Source organism: Vigna angularis, chromosome 8 (assembly GCF_016808095.1).
Source record: "Vigna angularis cultivar LongXiaoDou No.4 chromosome 8, ASM1680809v1, whole genome shotgun sequence".
Classification (NCBI taxonomy): domain Eukaryota; kingdom Viridiplantae; phylum Streptophyta; class Magnoliopsida; order Fabales; family Fabaceae; genus Vigna; species Vigna angularis.
This window is the reverse complement of record NC_068977.1, coordinates 13,473,727-13,491,471: the sequence shown is the minus strand read 5'-3', so window position 1 is coordinate 13,491,471 and position 17,745 is coordinate 13,473,727.

Here is a 17,745-nt window from a genome sequence, read left to right as displayed (position 1 = left end):
ACCATGATTTCATTGTACTTATGATGGAATGTACTTAGAATGCAATGAACCAAAGTTATTTTGACTATAAAAGTTTGTATTGTTTGTAATTTTTGGTCATATATGTGACGCTCGTTCTTATGATGGAATGTACTTCATGTTGATTTTGCATGTTTTGTCAGTTAGTGAGCGTCTGTATCTAGCGTTCGGTTTTAATTTGGGTTGAATCTTAAAGCGTTCGGTCTGTGTGGTAGAGTTTGTGAGCGTTCGGTTTTGGCGTTTTGTTATACTAGTGATTGTAACGTTCGGCAGACTCGAGTAACTTTTAGGCGTTCGTTCCTTATATGTGATGTTGATTTTGCATGTTTTGTCAGTTAGCGAGCGTCCGTTCGGTTTTAATTTGGGTTGAATCTTAAAGCGTTCGGTCTGTGTGGTAGTGTTTGTGAGCGTTCGGTTTTGGCGTTTTGTTATACTAGTGATTGTAACGTTCGGCAGACTCGAGTAACTTTTAGGCGTTCGTTCCTTATATGTGATGTTGATTTTGCATGTTTTGTCAGTTAGCGAGCGTCCGTTCGGTTTTAATTTGGGTTGAATCTTAAAGCGTTCGGTCTGTGTGGTAGTGTTTGTGAGCGTTCGGTTTTGGCGTTTTGTTATACTAGTGATTGTAACGTTCGGCAGACTCGAGTAACTAACCATCATCCTTATTGCTGGATACTCCATATTCACACAGGGCCAATATCATCACCTTCATTAATCTGAAGTAGTGCATCAATGCACAGCAAAACAGTTCTTTAATATCAACATAACATCAATGCACACAACAGATAAATGGAACCTAATGAAGCATATCTGCTGAAATTTAATTAAGCTGAAGTAGTACATAAAAGTGCTGTCATACAGACCAGAATATTACAACAGTTATCAACATGAAGTTCCATCAGTTATCAACTGCAGTACCAGAAATATTACAAATTTGCAGCATCTACTGCTTTTCTACATATTGTTTTGTAGACAAAAAATATTACAAAATTTAATTCCTACTGTCTACTACGGTTGATTCCCAGAGTGATGTGCTGATGTACTGGGCTGATGTGCTGATGTACAGAATATTTCAGATTGTTGAGTGGATGGAGTTGCTTGGGTTGCTGATGTACTGGGCACAGTTCCTGGTTGGGTTGCTGATGGGCAACGAGTTCTGTTATGGCCATGTTCTCTACATATGCCACATCTCTTTTGCAAGCCAGATTTGGTCATTCTTGATTCATCCTTCCTCATTTCCCATTGCTCTAGCCTTCGTTTTCTCTTTGGTCGTCCAGGCATTACTCTTTTGTGTGGTGGAGTCACATCAGGATATGGAGTAATGTTCCACATGTTGGCTCCATTTAAGGGATATATGATTGTTGAATATGTCTCCTCATATTTGGACTTCATGTAGCAAGACTCAATAAATTGTTCTCCATCAATGTTGAGGAACTTCATTGCAGCCAATGAATGACAACAGGGGATTCCAGTCATCATCCAAGTTCTGCATGTGCATGAGGACTCATCTAGGTTGACTACAAACTTATCTCCATTGTTAGACATGTGACGAACTTCGAATAGCTTGTTGCCTGACCAACTGTGTACAAGAAGACAACAATAATTATTAGGCACAGTAGTAAATTAATATATAACATAGAAGTGATTACTGAAATTTACCTAGGAATCCAATTTTGAGTTAAATGACATTCCTTTCTAAATCTGGATAGAATCTTGGGACAGATGGATCCAGTAAATGATGATAGGCTTGACCTGTTCTTTGCCCATCTTTGCATGAGGTAAAGTCGTATCGTCTCCAACATCGTAATGATGGGTTTACTCCTGGCAGAAACGAGGACACTGTTGAAGCCCTCACTCATATTGTTTACTAAGGTGTCAGATTTAGCTCTTTCAGTGAACCTTGATCTTGACCAATACCTACAACAAATAATAGAATTATTATTAACATTATATGAATAAGGAATTATGTTATACTTTTGAAGACTAACCTTGGAGGGATGGCAATCAAATGCTTATAAGCATCTTCGTTTACTGCTCTTATGTTTCTCATTTCCATCTCCCATGTTTGTGGATGTGTGGCTGTAGCTGCCTTCCACATTAAACACTTCAGGTTTTTACCAGGGTATTTCTTCCTGAAGTTGGCATACATATGCCTCACACAAAACCTTTGATCAACTCTAGGAAGCAATTCATCTATTGCATGAAGTAGACCCTGCAAACAATATACAAGTAATGAATACAGGCAACAAATACTTAACAACCTCAAATTAAAATGTACAAATTAATATTACCTTCTACTGGTCTGATATAAAGGTAAATGTGGAACAAATTTCAGCCCCTCCAAGGTCATCTACCAACAGTTCCAGGAACCACTTCCATGACTCCTTGTTCTCAACTTCAACAACACAGTATGCAATTGGCAACATCTGCTCATTCCCATCTCGGCCCACAGCTGTTAACAACTCATCACCGTACTTACCTTTCAAAAATTCTCCATCTAAACCAATAATTGGCCTGCATGACATAAAACTGTCTTTGCAAGCCTTTAAACATACATAAAATCTCTTGAAAATGACTTTACCCCCCACATCCTCAACCTTTAGTTTCACTGTTGACCCAGGATTTTTGGCCACCAACTCATGGGCATAATCATATAACCTTTTATACTGTTCTTTGAAAGAGCCATCAATTTGCTCTGTTGCTATGTTTTTGGCCCTATAGGCCATACACCTAGAAATACCAATGTTCCATTTCCTTTGAATTTTTTCCCTTATATCCATACCCTTAACTGTAGGATTATCTGTAATAGTTTTGTGTATCTTTTTGCTCAACCACTTGGCATCAATTAATTTAAGGTTGAACTCCCTGCTACAGGTATGGTTGTCCACCATTGTTCTACACTGCCATGTTTTCACTGCCTTCATATAACCAAAATATAACTTCCAAGGGCATTTACCTTTTACACCCACACACTTCAACCTGATTCTTTGTTTATCATTCTTAACAAAGTGTATATTTCTTCCATTATCCAACGCATAATCTTTTATAGCCTCCAAAATGTCTTGCTTTTCAGCAAAATATATCCCAACTTCCCACTTAAAGTCAACCATACTTTTTGGCAACACAAATGTTGGAAAACTCCCATAACCCTCTACACTAGAACATGGTCCACTAGAGTCACTTTCTGCTCCACTAATTAATTGTTCAGATTCCCACTCATCATCTGATAAACCTCTATCACAACCAACATTTGACATACTTTCTGCTCCACTTTCTGCTCCACTAATTAATGGTCCACTAGAGGCATTTGACATACTTTGGACTTCCACTTCCACATTTCCCTCGAAGTTTGCATGCATATCATCATCTATATCACAACCAACATTGATATCAACAAGCCCCTCCAACCACTCATTATTTCCATCACCACTACCATTCTCAAAAGAGGAATTCCAACTTCGAATTTCCACATCTGCTTCAACTTCATTTTGTTCTACACCTTCATGTTCACCATCACCATCAACCTCTTCCTCCATAACAGCCTCAACTTCCACTTCTTCACCATCCCCACCAACTTCCTGAACTTGTTCAACTCCAACAACCTCTTCCTCCATAACAGCCTCAACTTCAACTTGTTCACCCATCTCTTCCAACACACAACCAACTTGTTCAACTCCAACAACCTCTTCCTCCATAACAGCCTCAACTTCCACTTGTTCACCCATCTCTTCCAACACACAACCAACTTGTTCAACTCTAACATCCTCTTCCTCCATAACAGCCTCAACTTCCACTTCTTCACCATCACCACCAACTTCCTCAACTTGTTGAAGTCCATCAACCTCTTCCTCCATTACAGCCTCAACTTCCACTTCTTCACCCCTCTCTTCAACTTCTCCTTCATCATTACCAACATATTCCACCATATGTATGACTTCGGGTTCAGAAACAGGGTGTATCAAAAACACATGGACCTCACCATTCAGCCTAGCTAAATTAACCATATGCATGGCACCAGTGTCATCACACAGACGCTCTAACTTATCATCCAAAATTGAAGCCCCTCCTACAGATTACCACATATCTTTAAGCCCATCGTATCCCAAAGACTTCACTACACTAACAATCACGAAATAACTCCAAACATCTAGGTCAAACATAAACCTAGATGTCTCCCCCCCTTCATACTTAAGCTTCCCATCGTTAACTAATTTCCCTCCATGGTGAAAGACAACCTCAATATCCTCGTCCATGATGCAGAACACTATATATAAGTATTTGTACACCTATAATATAATCAATTCACGACAAAACATGTATTAAAACCGTAACCAAAACACACTCACACACACAGAAAATTATCACTTTAAACATGGGGGGCATGGGGGGACCACAACATTGCAATAAAAAATGGAACACAATCCGACCAAGGGGACCACAACATTGCAATCAAAAATAAAACACAATACATAGACGGGGACCACCACCAAACATCGCAAAATAAAGGTTTCTAACAAAACCAAACTTTTACTGACCTGGCCACTCCAGATTGCAACTGAAGAAGGTCCCACAACTCCGATGAGGACGACAACTGCACACTCTCTGAAGGTCAACCTAGATTCAACCCTAAATACCCAAATTGATACCCCAATTTTCTGAAATGAAATCAACTTTGGACGAACCGAACCCTAGAAGTACTGAGAAGAATCCCTAATCCGATCTGCACGAAACCTCAATCCCCAATTTCGTTTAAAACAATTCTTTTCTTTTTACTTATAAAATATTCAATTTCCACGTGCCCCACTGCTCCTGCTTGAATCAACCACGTCAGATAACACGTCCACAACAGCGTGCCACGTCAAACACACCGTAACGCCGTTTGACACTATTTAACGGAAAGGATCCATTTGTTGCAATTTTCATAAAATTGGGACCCAATTGATATTTTCAGAAAGAAAGGGACGAAATTGAGATTCCATGCGAAAATAGGGACTTAGTGAATGATTAAACCTAAATAATAGGAACCAACATAAATATATTTCGCTCTCAAAACATAATATTTCTTTTCTTAAATTAGTGAGATTTAGGCATAAATTTCTTTTGATGTGAATGAATGATTTCTTAAAATTTTAGTAACAGTTTGTTTTTAATTTTTTTTTAACTTAGCAATTTTGCCTCGTCCTTATTATGTTATTTGATAATGAAAATAAAATATTAATAAATCTATAAAAATAATATATTGTTTCTTTATATAATTAATGGGACCGTGAGACACACTTTTTCTGTAGTAGTCTTCCTATCATTTGACCTCTGAATCTCGTGCTCCAAGCACTTCAAGTCCGGAATGAGGAGAATACCTACAAAAGACATTATGACGCTCGAGTTAGGTGTTGTTTAAGAAACTTTCTCTCACAATTGAGTATTAGGACTTTAGCAAAACATACTTACCTTTGCAGCTTAGCCTTGTATTGAGTGATGCTTCCTCCACCACCCAATCTTCTTCCTGCACCTCGTCAATTTTTTATTAAATTCTAAATTTATCCTTTTTACTTTTTACTTTTATCAATTTTACCTTTTATTTTTTAAAATCTTAATCTCAATCCTCTTTCACTTTCAATTTTCCTTTCACTATCAGGAGCAAGCCCCCATCCCCCATTGTCACTTTTTCTCTTTTTCTTAATTTTCATTTCCGTTGACACAAAATTTGACAAAAAAAGAAGATAAATTGAACTAACTATTTTTTCTTTTATTCACTTTTTATTTTGTACTCAACAAATATACTTCTCTTTCATTGCACCATTGTAAGCACGGATGTAATTTTAAGCATAGATTTTCAAGTTTGGTTTTTTAAAGACAAGGAAGTGGAGAAGAAACTTTTAGCAGATTATATTATGGAATCATGATACTTCAAAACTCATCAAAAGTTATAAATGTTTTAAATTTATACCATGTAGAATTTACTTTTTCTGTCAAATTTTGTGTTAACAAGAGTGAAAATTAAGAGAAAGAGAGAAAGTGACAGTGAGAGGTGGGGGCTTGCTGCTGATAGTGAAAGGGAAAGTGAGAAGGGATTGAGATTTAGGTTTTAAAAAATAAAAAGAAAAATTGGTAAAATTAAAAAGGATAAATTTCGAATTTAAAAAATATTGAGGAGGTGGAGGGAGAAGATGGGGTGGTGGAGGGAGCATCACTCCCTTGTATTTATAAGTTATTTCATGGACCCTAAACTGGTACGGCACAGGTCCAATAAAACGAACTTACTTTTAAATCTGATCTGTTACTCATAAACGGTATCCTGTAATCAGTTATCAATATCTTTAATCATTGTGTTATTAATTTATTAACTGTTTTATTTACCCAAAGCATTGGTCCAACAATAATATCTTAAATGTTGGCCCCATTATGGCCCAACATCAACAACTTAAGTGTTGGCCCAATATTTAATTTGTTTGACTACACTAGACCAATATTAAGAAGCTTGACTTTTGTCAAAAGGAGTAGATCGAACGGTTGTGATTGTTAACCATTCGACCTATCCTACATACCATACATATGCTCTCCAAGTCCGAGTTAACCGTTCGGCCTAAGCTAAGGTTAACTATAGGACTTATAACATACATAAGTATTAAGGCTCAATATCGTAACCACTTCTATATCAAGAATGTGGATTATACGCAGTTGGATTAGTATCCTTAACCATTAAATGGTTAATAAATATATAAAAATAATGTATTAAAATTCCTTTTTATACTCAATTATACCTAATTATACCTTATTAAAATAGGTATTTTTTTATGCCAAGTCTCTAACAACTTAAAATATAAAGTCTATTATGTTATCTTTTTATTATATCTCTAACATAATTATTATACCATTAATCTTAAAATAAGAGTTGTAAAAAACTATATAATAGCTGGTTGTAAAAAACTAAATAATAGCTACTTTTTATTAGGGTTAGACCAATGTCGGTTCAAAATTTTATATATGTAAAATCATATATGATACATAATATAAAGGCTTAAATGCTTACTTAGTCCCCATGTTAGGAGGTAATTTTTTGTTTAGTACTCGATTTTAAAAATGTAGACATTTGGTACCTATGTTTTGAAATTTGTATCAATTCAGTCCTATCTGTTATGTTGTAAGGAACGATGTTAAATGTTAAATGATGTGGCAAATAACTTACCTGACGTGGCAAAAGATAATTTTAAACCAAAGGCAGGTATGAAATTAGTATTTCATTACAATAAATTAAAGGCTAACGTGCTTGCCCTAAGACATTGATGTCGAAGGAGCTTAGGTGAAGGAGTTGAGGTGAAAGAGGTGAACTGAGGTGGGGCGGCCTTCGTTGTTTGGTTGGTGTGAGGTGGGTGCCCTATGTTGAGGAACTATTATTGTTGTCTTCTGAGGTGAAGGAGGTCACTGAGGTGGGGTTTCCTTCGTTGTTTCCTTCGTGTGAGGTGGGTGCCCTATCGCTGTTGTCTTCTCTGATTGTGGTTCATTTTTGGGGTTTGGGGTTGTTTTGTTGGTGTGGACGAAACATTATTGAGTCACGACGACGCAATGTCAATGAATCACTATTCGTCTTGCTCACGGGGGAGCTCTCGTGGTGCTTCATCAAGAGGAATGCTTGGTAGCCAAATATGCTATTGTGGAGAGCTTGGCGTATTGAGAGTCGCAAAAACTGCTAAGAACGAAGGCAAGCCTTTTTGGGGCTGCCCTAATTACAAGGTTTCTTCCCTTCGTTGTGTTTTTATTTTGGGATACATTTATTTGGTTTTTGCTGAGATGATTTTGGTTGGATGTTTTGTACAACGGAGTCGAAATGAAGAAGTGCGAGGATGTAATTTCTTCAAATGGGTCAGTGAAGATAATGTTGATGAAAGGATACTACAATTGGGTGGCAAAGGAGAAAGATTATTAATTTGGAAAAATCACTTTTGGTTTGTCAGAGAAGGAAAAAGGTCTTAATCTGGATGTTATGTTTGATGGGGTTGATTAATATCGTCTTTGTATGTGTTATGTTTTAATTTTGTTGAAGTGTTGTATCAATCACATTTTGTGATGAAGAAGTTAGTTAAATTGTAATGTTTCTTTGACACTAAATATGAATGAGAATTTGGTTGTAATGAGATTATGCTTGTAATGCCATTGTATTTAATGAAGAAGTTGGTTATATTAGAATGTTTGTTAGTTCAAGTGTAATTTTCAGAGAAGCCAATGAAATGAAGTTTGAAATCAGAGAAGCCAAATTAATATGTCTATCAGAATACATTAAATATAATAAAGTTTGAAATCAATGATGCAAAATGAATATGGCTACCGCAATTACAAAAAATATAAACAAGTTTCAAATCAAAGAAGCCAAATTAATATTGTTATGACAATAGAATATGACAGAACCCAAAATGTTAATCCAAGGTTGAAAATACTTCACAGAACATCACATATAATCCAAAATAGTTCAGATATCATCCAAAATGTAAACGTTGTTAAGTGCAAAATACATGACAGAAAGCAACACTATTTAAAGTCAAAGTACATATCCAAAATAGAATAAAGATGTACTTAATGTTTGAAAGTAGAATAATCTAAAGTGGTGCTGTGATTTCATCAGTCTGGGGTTCTTGAGTAATCTGACTTGCTTGAGTTGGGTGTGGTGTAGGTTCTTCGTTTTGTTGTTGACTTGCTTGAGAAAGGTGTGGGTGGTGTTGTTGTTGACTTCCTTGTGGGCAATGCCCAAGTTGTCTACATATGGAACATCTCTTAGGGATTCCTTTTTGTCCAAGTTGTGTATAATCCTTTTTTTGCTCCCAACTCTCGAGCCTTCTTTTCTTTCTTGGTCTACCTGGCAAGACCCGTTTTGGTGGAGGCAAAATATTAGGATTTGAAGTCCTTTGCCATAGATGAGGTCCATTGAGAGGGAAAATGATTGGAATGTATGTTTCTTCATACGTGGAGGTTCTGAACCAGTGCGGATGAACTCTTCTGGGTTCATGTTCAAAAACCTCATTGCTGTGACTGCATGACAACAAGGAATTCCTGATACACTCCACTTTCTGCAGCTACAGTCTCTTTTGTCTACATCAATGACATACTTTTCACCTATGTTGGATGTATGGCAGATCTCAAATATTTGCATCCTTGACCAACTGCAAAATCATAAACAATGAATGTTAAATGGAAACAGTATAAACAACAATAGTAAAGGAAATCAGTAGTTGTCATACTTTGGTATCCAATATTTTGTCTTCTGTAACTCTTTTTGTAGCCTCTTTTGAATTTTGGGGCAAATGAGACCTTGAAATCTACTTATCTTCTCTCTATTGGATGCCCACCTCTTCATCAAGTATATACGAATCTCTTCCAACATTGTTATGATTGGTTTCCCCCTTGCATCTAAGATGACACTGTTAAATGCTTCTGAAATGTTATTCACAAGTGTGTCACAAGTAGGTCTTCCTGTAAATCTAGATCTAGACCAAAATTTGCAAAAAAATATGAAGTTAAACATTTGGAAAAGAAACAAACATTTACAAAACATGAAACAACAATTACAGTTTTGAATACTAGCCTGGGTGGAATAGCTATCAAGCGTTTGAATGCATCTTCATTAACGTCCTTAATTTGTCGCATCACTAACTCCCATGCTTGAGGAATGTGTTGATGATGCTGCCTTCCATAGTAATTGTCTCAGAGTTATGCGACTAAATTTCTTCCTAAAATTTGCATATATGTGCCTGACACAAAAACGTTGGTCCACCCCAAGCAAAAGATTTTGTAAAGCTGGCAGAAGTCCCTATCACAGTAAAGAAAGAAAGTATGAGTCTTAAATTCCCATCGTCATCAAAGTAATAAATAAAAGTTACACATTTACTTACTTTCTGTTGATCTGATACAAATGTAAACCTTGAACAAAAGCCCCCACCTCCAAGATCATCAATTAACCGTTCTAAAAACCAAGTCCATGTTTCCTTATTCTCTACTTCAACAACAGCATATGCTAACGGACACATCTAGTCATTGCCATCTCTTCCAACAACAGTTAAAAGTTCACCTCCATATTTCCCTTTTAAGAAACAACCATGAGTGAAATCTTTTTTTTCAGGGAAGTATGTTCCTAGTTGCGATTTATATTCTTTCATACTAACTAGCTCTGAGAAGATCCCAAAATCTCCATATCGGGTTGTTTCATTATCTGAGTCATCACTTAAATAAATACTGCCACAACTATCAAATTCCCACTCACTATCAGATAATCCCCTGCCCTGTACATGCTTATTTGGAGTAGGACATCCACTTCCTGTACCCACTTCAACAAACAAACTACCTTCATATTGCTCTTCTTGGGGTTCTTCATCTCCTTGCACTATAACATCCACCAAATCATCTTCATTGACAAAAGCGTCTTCATCAGAACCTACCCAACTACTAACATCAAACTCATCATGTACATCCCCTACACCACCACCAGCATCATCCTGCCCATCCCCTACACCACCACCAACATCATCCTCGGCATCCCCTACACCACCATCTACACCACCACCAATGATATGATCCTCACCATCCCCTAAACCACCCTCTACACCACCACCAATGATATCATCCTCACCATCCCTTTCATAACAAACACCATCATCATCTTCACCATCCTTACCAACGTCATCGACTTCAGGAACTTTATCTCCATCCTCAGCAACTTCTTCTTTACTCCCATCTTCATCAACTTTATCTTCACCATGTTTAGCCAATTTACCTTCAACATCCTCACCAATGTCATGGACTTGATGTTCATCATGTTCACCAACTTCAACAACTTTATCTCCATCCTCACCAACTTCTTGTTCACCATCCTCACCAATTCCTTCTTCACCACCATTCTCACCAACCTCATCACTTTTATGTTCACCAACATTACCAACTTGACCTCCTCCATCTTCACCAACTTCTTCTTCACCCTCTTCACCAACTTTATCTTTACCATCTTCACAAACTTTACCTTCACCCTCCTGACCAACCTCATCATCGTGATCTTCACCTTCACGACGATATTCCAACATTTGAATATAATCTAGTTCGGACACCATGTGAACCACAAACAAATGAGCTTGACCATTCAATATCGCAATGTTGACCACATGCATTGCACATATGTCATCACTTAACAATTCCAACCTAGCTTCTAATACAAAACCACCCAGGGAATACCACACCTCCTTAACATTTCTATATCCCATCTCCTTTAGTATGGACAAGATTTCAAAATAACTCCATCTGTCTGTGTCAACCATCAAGGTACTGGTAGAACCTCCATGGTATCTAAATGACCCATCATTCACAAACTTACCCCCATGGTGAAACACCACCTCAACATCAGGGTCTGACATTTTCTTTAATTGTCAACTATTATATGCCTATATAAAAGTAAGTGAAATATGGAACATGTTAATGACCTTCACATGCATCTACTATCATTATTTAATGACCTTCACATGCATCTACATTGTAAAGATGCCACGTTTTTAACAACCATTAAATGTGTAGGCATACAAACTTAATCACACACAATCATTGTTTCACTTACAACATTCCATTTTGTCTTAATGCTTAAATAAATATGCAAGAACCACACAATAAACAACAACCACACATTCAACAATACGAAAGCGAAAATAGTACGCACTAAAGGTACACAAAATAGTACGCACTCATGAGGGACCAAAAACATACAAATAGTAGGCATAAGAAAACGACAGGCAGTAAAGAAAGGGACCACTACAAACACAAGAAAGGAGATCACGACAGGACCACAATAGGACACACTAAGGGGACAAGAAGACAACATACTTTCATGGGGGACTGAAACTACATAAAAGAACTCATAAAAAGCGCACCTTTCACCTTTCCGCTTCTAACAAATACCACCGCTATCGCTATCCCTCACCCACCGCAATAGCTTACACACCTCAAGATACTTCACAACGCCTTTTCGCTCAACAAATCTCCTTCCACAACGACAATCCTTCACTCAGTATCAACCTTTGCTCATAAATCCTTCCACACTATCAACCACGAGAAGGAACGAAAAATCCCCAATTTATAACCTACTATTCCTAATGTTTTTTATTGTACAATAAAAACCCTAATTACTTTATTTCCCCAATTTAAAAAACGTAACCTCATTTCAAATCCCCAATTCTAGCTGCCACGTCAAGTAACTTAAGCCAACTCATTGTCACGATGCAATTTATTGCACAAATCACATCCACAGTCACGAAAACGTTATCAATTTTAATGCCGTTAACTGGATAGGATTGAATTGATACAAATTTCAAAACATAGGTACCAAATGTCTACATTTTTAAAACCGGATACTAAACAGAAAATTACCTCCTAACATGGGGACTAAGTAAGCATTTAAGCCTAATATAAAATATGTTATTTAAAATTATTTAAATTCAAACAAAATTCATGAGTTACTAGGGATGGTAATGGGTCGGGTCGGACACATATATTGTCTATCCGCAACTCGATCTGCATGTAAAAAACTGTACCTGTTACCCGCTCTGCTACCCGCATTAAAAAAATTCGCAAATTTTTTTCAACCCGCGGATACCCATTGGATACCTGTTTTCCAATTACCAAGCTCAAATTCTGGTCCAAACTCTATTCTCCTTTCTTATTCAGAACTCACAAACCCTAAGGTTTTCAATTCAAAGAGAGTAGTCGTTTCCTTCTTCTCTTCGAAAATCACAAACCCTGAGATGTTGGGAGGGATGTGTGGCGTGAGTAAGAGAACGGAAGGACACTAGTGCATAATTTGGCTTTAACGTCACCCCTTAGACGTTGGACCAAAAAATATCCAACGTATAAAATTGACCGGTGGCATGTACGTAAATAAGTGTCCATGTAGACGTCTGTTAGTAGCGGGACCGACGTCTATAATATTCTAGACGTCGGTCCCCCATTTACCTGACGTCTATATTCCTGACATGTAGGTGAAAAGTCTTTTTTTTCTGCCATATAGACATCTGATCTCGCCATCCCTGACGTCTATAATATTATAGACGTCTGATCCCGCCATCCCCGACGTCTATAATATTATAGACGTCGGCCCCCATTTAACAGACGTCTATATGGCTGATAGGGTAGGTGAAAAGTTAACCTGGATGTTGGGCACCCTCAAAGCCGACATCTATATGCTCCCGCGAATATTAATTTTTAAATCGGAAAGACGTCATATTAGTGAGGGCCCCGACGTCCATACTATTATAGACGTCAGACTCCTTAAGCACCCGACGTCTAGAGCCTGATATACTGCAAAACGCGAACCCGCGAGGAGTTACGCTCACTGTTCATCACCTTCCTCGTGTTTTCTCTCTGCGACATTGCATTTCCATGTGTGTTTTCTCTCTTTTGGACCGTTTAAATTTACTTTTACTCCGATTAAATATCTCTTTGATGAAATATCTTCCATTTGAACTGATTAAAATGTGTTTTCGTTGCGTTTTGATGCAGTTTTTGGCGTGTTCTTGGACGACGTTTTTGACCCTTTTTGGGCTGCGTTTTTGGGCATGCACTCTTCTATTTCCCTCCATTGAGTTTTTAATCTGCTAAGAAGGTTAGCTTACTTGTTGAAAACTTTTTATGTATGGTGTTATTGACTTTTGTGTATGCATGTTATTGGTTTTTGTATGCATATTATTGGCTTTTGTGTGTGCATATTATTGGTTTTTAGGTATGCATGTTATTGGCTTTTGAATATGCATGTGTTATTGGCTTTTGAATATGCATGTGATTAAGTTTTGTTGTGTTAGATTGTTATGTTAGATTATAAGTATCAAATCATTGAGTGAAACTTAGTTCCCGTTTGATATTTAACACAAACGATTAATCTTTTAATCGTTTGTATTAAATTTTGAATTGTCCGATTGTACAGTTTGGGAAAATTATTTTTCATAATTTGCTATAACATGTACGTTGGAGTTTATGGATAAGATTGATAAGATTTCGGTTCAAATTATTTGTGTTGTTCTCTGGATGCATATTTGATTGTGGTTATCCGTGACCACTCTCATTTCGTGTATTTCGGAGACTAATGCGAAATGCTGTCGAAATTTTATCAAATTTATCATGTTAGACTTCTTTGCACGTGACTTAGCAAATTATGAAAAATAATTTTTCTGAATTGAAACTGATGAAGTATGTTACGAACATAGTATGGATCGAAGCTGGATGAATGAACGTCGCATCAGTGAAGAATATGAGAAGGGTGTTTCGGTGTTCTTGCATTATGTTCAACAAAATGCAAAGGCTGTGAACAGGACATATTTTTGTCCTTGTGTTCGTTGTCTTAATCAAATACGGCAAGACTTAGGCAATGTACGTGACCATCTATTCATGTTCGGCATAATGAGAACTTATACCGTTTGGACTTGGCATGGAGAAGTACTGGACCAGCCTACCATGTCACGAGGAACGAATTATGTGGAAGAATGGATGAGTGATCATTTAGAGGACATGATACGTGATGTTGGTGAAGATAATTTTGGAAGAGCTAATTTGTATGATTCTCTTATAAATGATTCAGAGCAACCGCTGTTCCTAGGATGCTCGAACTTTACACATCTGTCTGCAACTTTGAAGTTGTTTAGTTTAAATGCAAGGAATGGATGGACCAATAAAAGTTTCACAGAGTTGTTAGAGTTGTTGAAGGAGATGCTTCCAGAAAATAATACTCTACCTATTCGTAATTATGAGGCAAAAAAGATTTTATGTCCAATGGGTCTTGAATATCAAAAGATACATGCTTGTCTTAATGATTGTGTTTTGTACATAAAGGAGTTTGCTTCGCTAAAGTATTGTCCAACATGTGGTTTATCCCGTTTTAAAAAGAAATCTAACAAAAACACTGGTGATGAAGGTAATGATGGTGCACCTGCTAAGGTGATGTGGTATTGGCCTATAATACCTAGGTTCAAACGTATGTTCTCTGTTAAAGAAGATGCAAAGAATCTTAAATGGAACGCTGCCGGAAGAAAGTGCGATAATCTTCTTCGACACCCAGCTGATTCACCACAATGGAAGAAGATCGATGAAACATTTCTAGAATTTGGAGTAGATCCAAGAAACTTAAGACTTGCACTTGCAACTCATGGTATGAATCCTTATGGGAACTTAAGTAGCAAACACAGTTCATGGCCAGTTATGTTGATGATATACAATCTTTCTCCTTTGTTGTGCATGAAGAGAAAATATGTGATGTTGTCCATGATGATATCGGGTCCTAGACAACCTGGAAATGACATTGATGTTTACTTGAAACCTTTAATTGATGATTTGAAATTGTTGTGGGAAGAAGGGGTCGAAGTGTTCGATTCACATGTTAAAGAAAATTTTCGTTTGCGTGCAATGTTGTTTTGCACTATAAATGATTTCCCAGCCTATGAAAACTTGAGCGGTTATAGTGTTAAAGGTCATTTTGCATGTCCCATTTTGAAGAAAACACTAGTTACCTTCAATTGAAGCATGGTCAGAAGACGATATATACAAGACATCGGAAATTCCTTCCTCGTAATCACCTTTATCGTAGATTGAAAAAAACATTTAATGGAAGTGTTGAGGTGAGGTTTTGTCCAGACCCCGGAATGGTGAAGAGGTGTACAACGAAGTCAAAAACATTGACATTGTGTTCCGAAAACATCATAAAAGTACCATTGCAAGAAACATTTGGAAGAAACGTTCAATACTTTTTAATCTTCCATATTGGTGTAAACTTGATGTTAGACATTGCATTGATGTGATGTACGTTGAAAAAAATGTTTGTGACAGTGTCATCGAAACTTTATTAAATGTGAAAGGGAAGAGCAAAGATGGAATAAAAGCACGACAGGATTTGGCTGACATGGAAATCCGATTTGAGTTACATCCACAGACAATAGGAAGACGCACCTATCTACCCCCAGCCTGTCACACTCTTTCTAAAAAGGAAAAACAAAGTTTTTGTAACTCTTTAAGAAGTGTGAAGGTTCCACAAGGTTATTCTTCAAATATTAGTAACCTTTTTTCTATGCAAGAGTTAAAGTTAGTTGGTTTAAAGTCTCACGATTGTCATGCATTGATGCAACAATTGTTACCAGTTGTTATTCGAGGCATATTACCTCCTTCTATTAGGGGTATTCTGACACGTCTGAGTTTGTTCTTTAATGCCATTTGCAAGAAAGTTGTTGGCCCTCGAGGTTTAGATCAATTGGAAAATGAAGGAATAAGACTACTATGTGAATTGGAGATGTATTTTCCACCTTCTTTTTTTGATATCATGGTTCATTTGATTGTTCATCTAGTCAGAGAAATTTGAACATGTGGGCCGATTTTCTTAAGGTGCATGTACCCTGTTGAAAGATACATGAAGATCTTAAAGGGATATGTCAAGAATCAGTATCGACCAGAAGCTTCAATCATAGAGCGATACGTTACAGAAGAAGCCATTGAATTTTGTTCAAGTTATATGCAAAGTTGTGAACCAGTGGGTCTTCCCAAGAGCATACATGAAGGAAAATGTGAAAGTAAGGGTGTTCGAGGAGTCAGAATTCTAAGTGTTAGTAGAAAAGAAGTTGATCAAGCTCATTTGTACATCTTAAACAACACTGTTGATGTGATTCCTTACATTTTTTAACACATTAATGAAATAAAGGCATCACACCCAAGAATGAGTGAAAAATGGCATCTTAACGAATATACATGGTTTCATAGGGTAAAAGGTTAGCCGCTCAAGAAAGGCAAAGGCTAAATGATGCACCACACTTGTTATGAGGAGGTGGTTATGCAAAACTTGAGAAGAAAATTAGAAAGAGTCGAGCAGAGGCCTTGGGGCTTGAGTCCCCCAACCTAGCACCTGCACCTTCTAGGTACGAGTTGTGGATGGCTGCACGGACTAAATCTAATGGGAACATGACATCTTCCTCAGCTGCCTTGATCTAACAAAGAATTGTAAGTTCAAATTCTAAACATTGTTTAATTGTGTATTTATCATAGCATGTCTTTTAAGTAACGATGTTTTTTTATGTGTAGGATGAGTTGGCTGAGCAGCATACTCAGGGAACATTTGCTGGCCAAGGTAGGGACGACATTCTAACAACGACCATTGGAAAGCCTGAGCACCTAGGACATGTAGGTGGAGTTCCTGAGGCGATTGGTCTTCGTGACTACTTTGGCCCTACAAAAAAAAATACTCAAACAACGAGTCGGGACATACTAAGGCAGATGGATCTTTAGTGGGAGAAAAGACTCAACCAAAGCGTGAGATCAATGGAGCAACGATTCATGGAGCACCTACAAGAACAAAAGGAAATACAAAGAGCGGTTGAACAGAAGTTGCATTCCATGACGTAGGACACCATGGGGTTGCCCACTGAAGCTCCCACAACCCCTCGTGTCAGCACTAGAGGATCATGCTCTATTGTAGAACTTACTGAGTATAGTGGTCAGTATGAGTTGTTGGTTGATGGGGATCCCCAATGCATTGTGGTTGTCAGACGATTACTTGAGGAGGGCTGACTATTCATGGTGTTCTAATATTACCCCAGCACGTGCATGTGACGATTGACGAGGTTCGGGATCCCCAGGCTCAGGTGTCTGTACCCATTACAGAAGTTTATTTTGTGGGGGAGGCCATAGGATCATTTATAGTTTGGCCCAGAGCATTGATCATGTCACACATTGCTA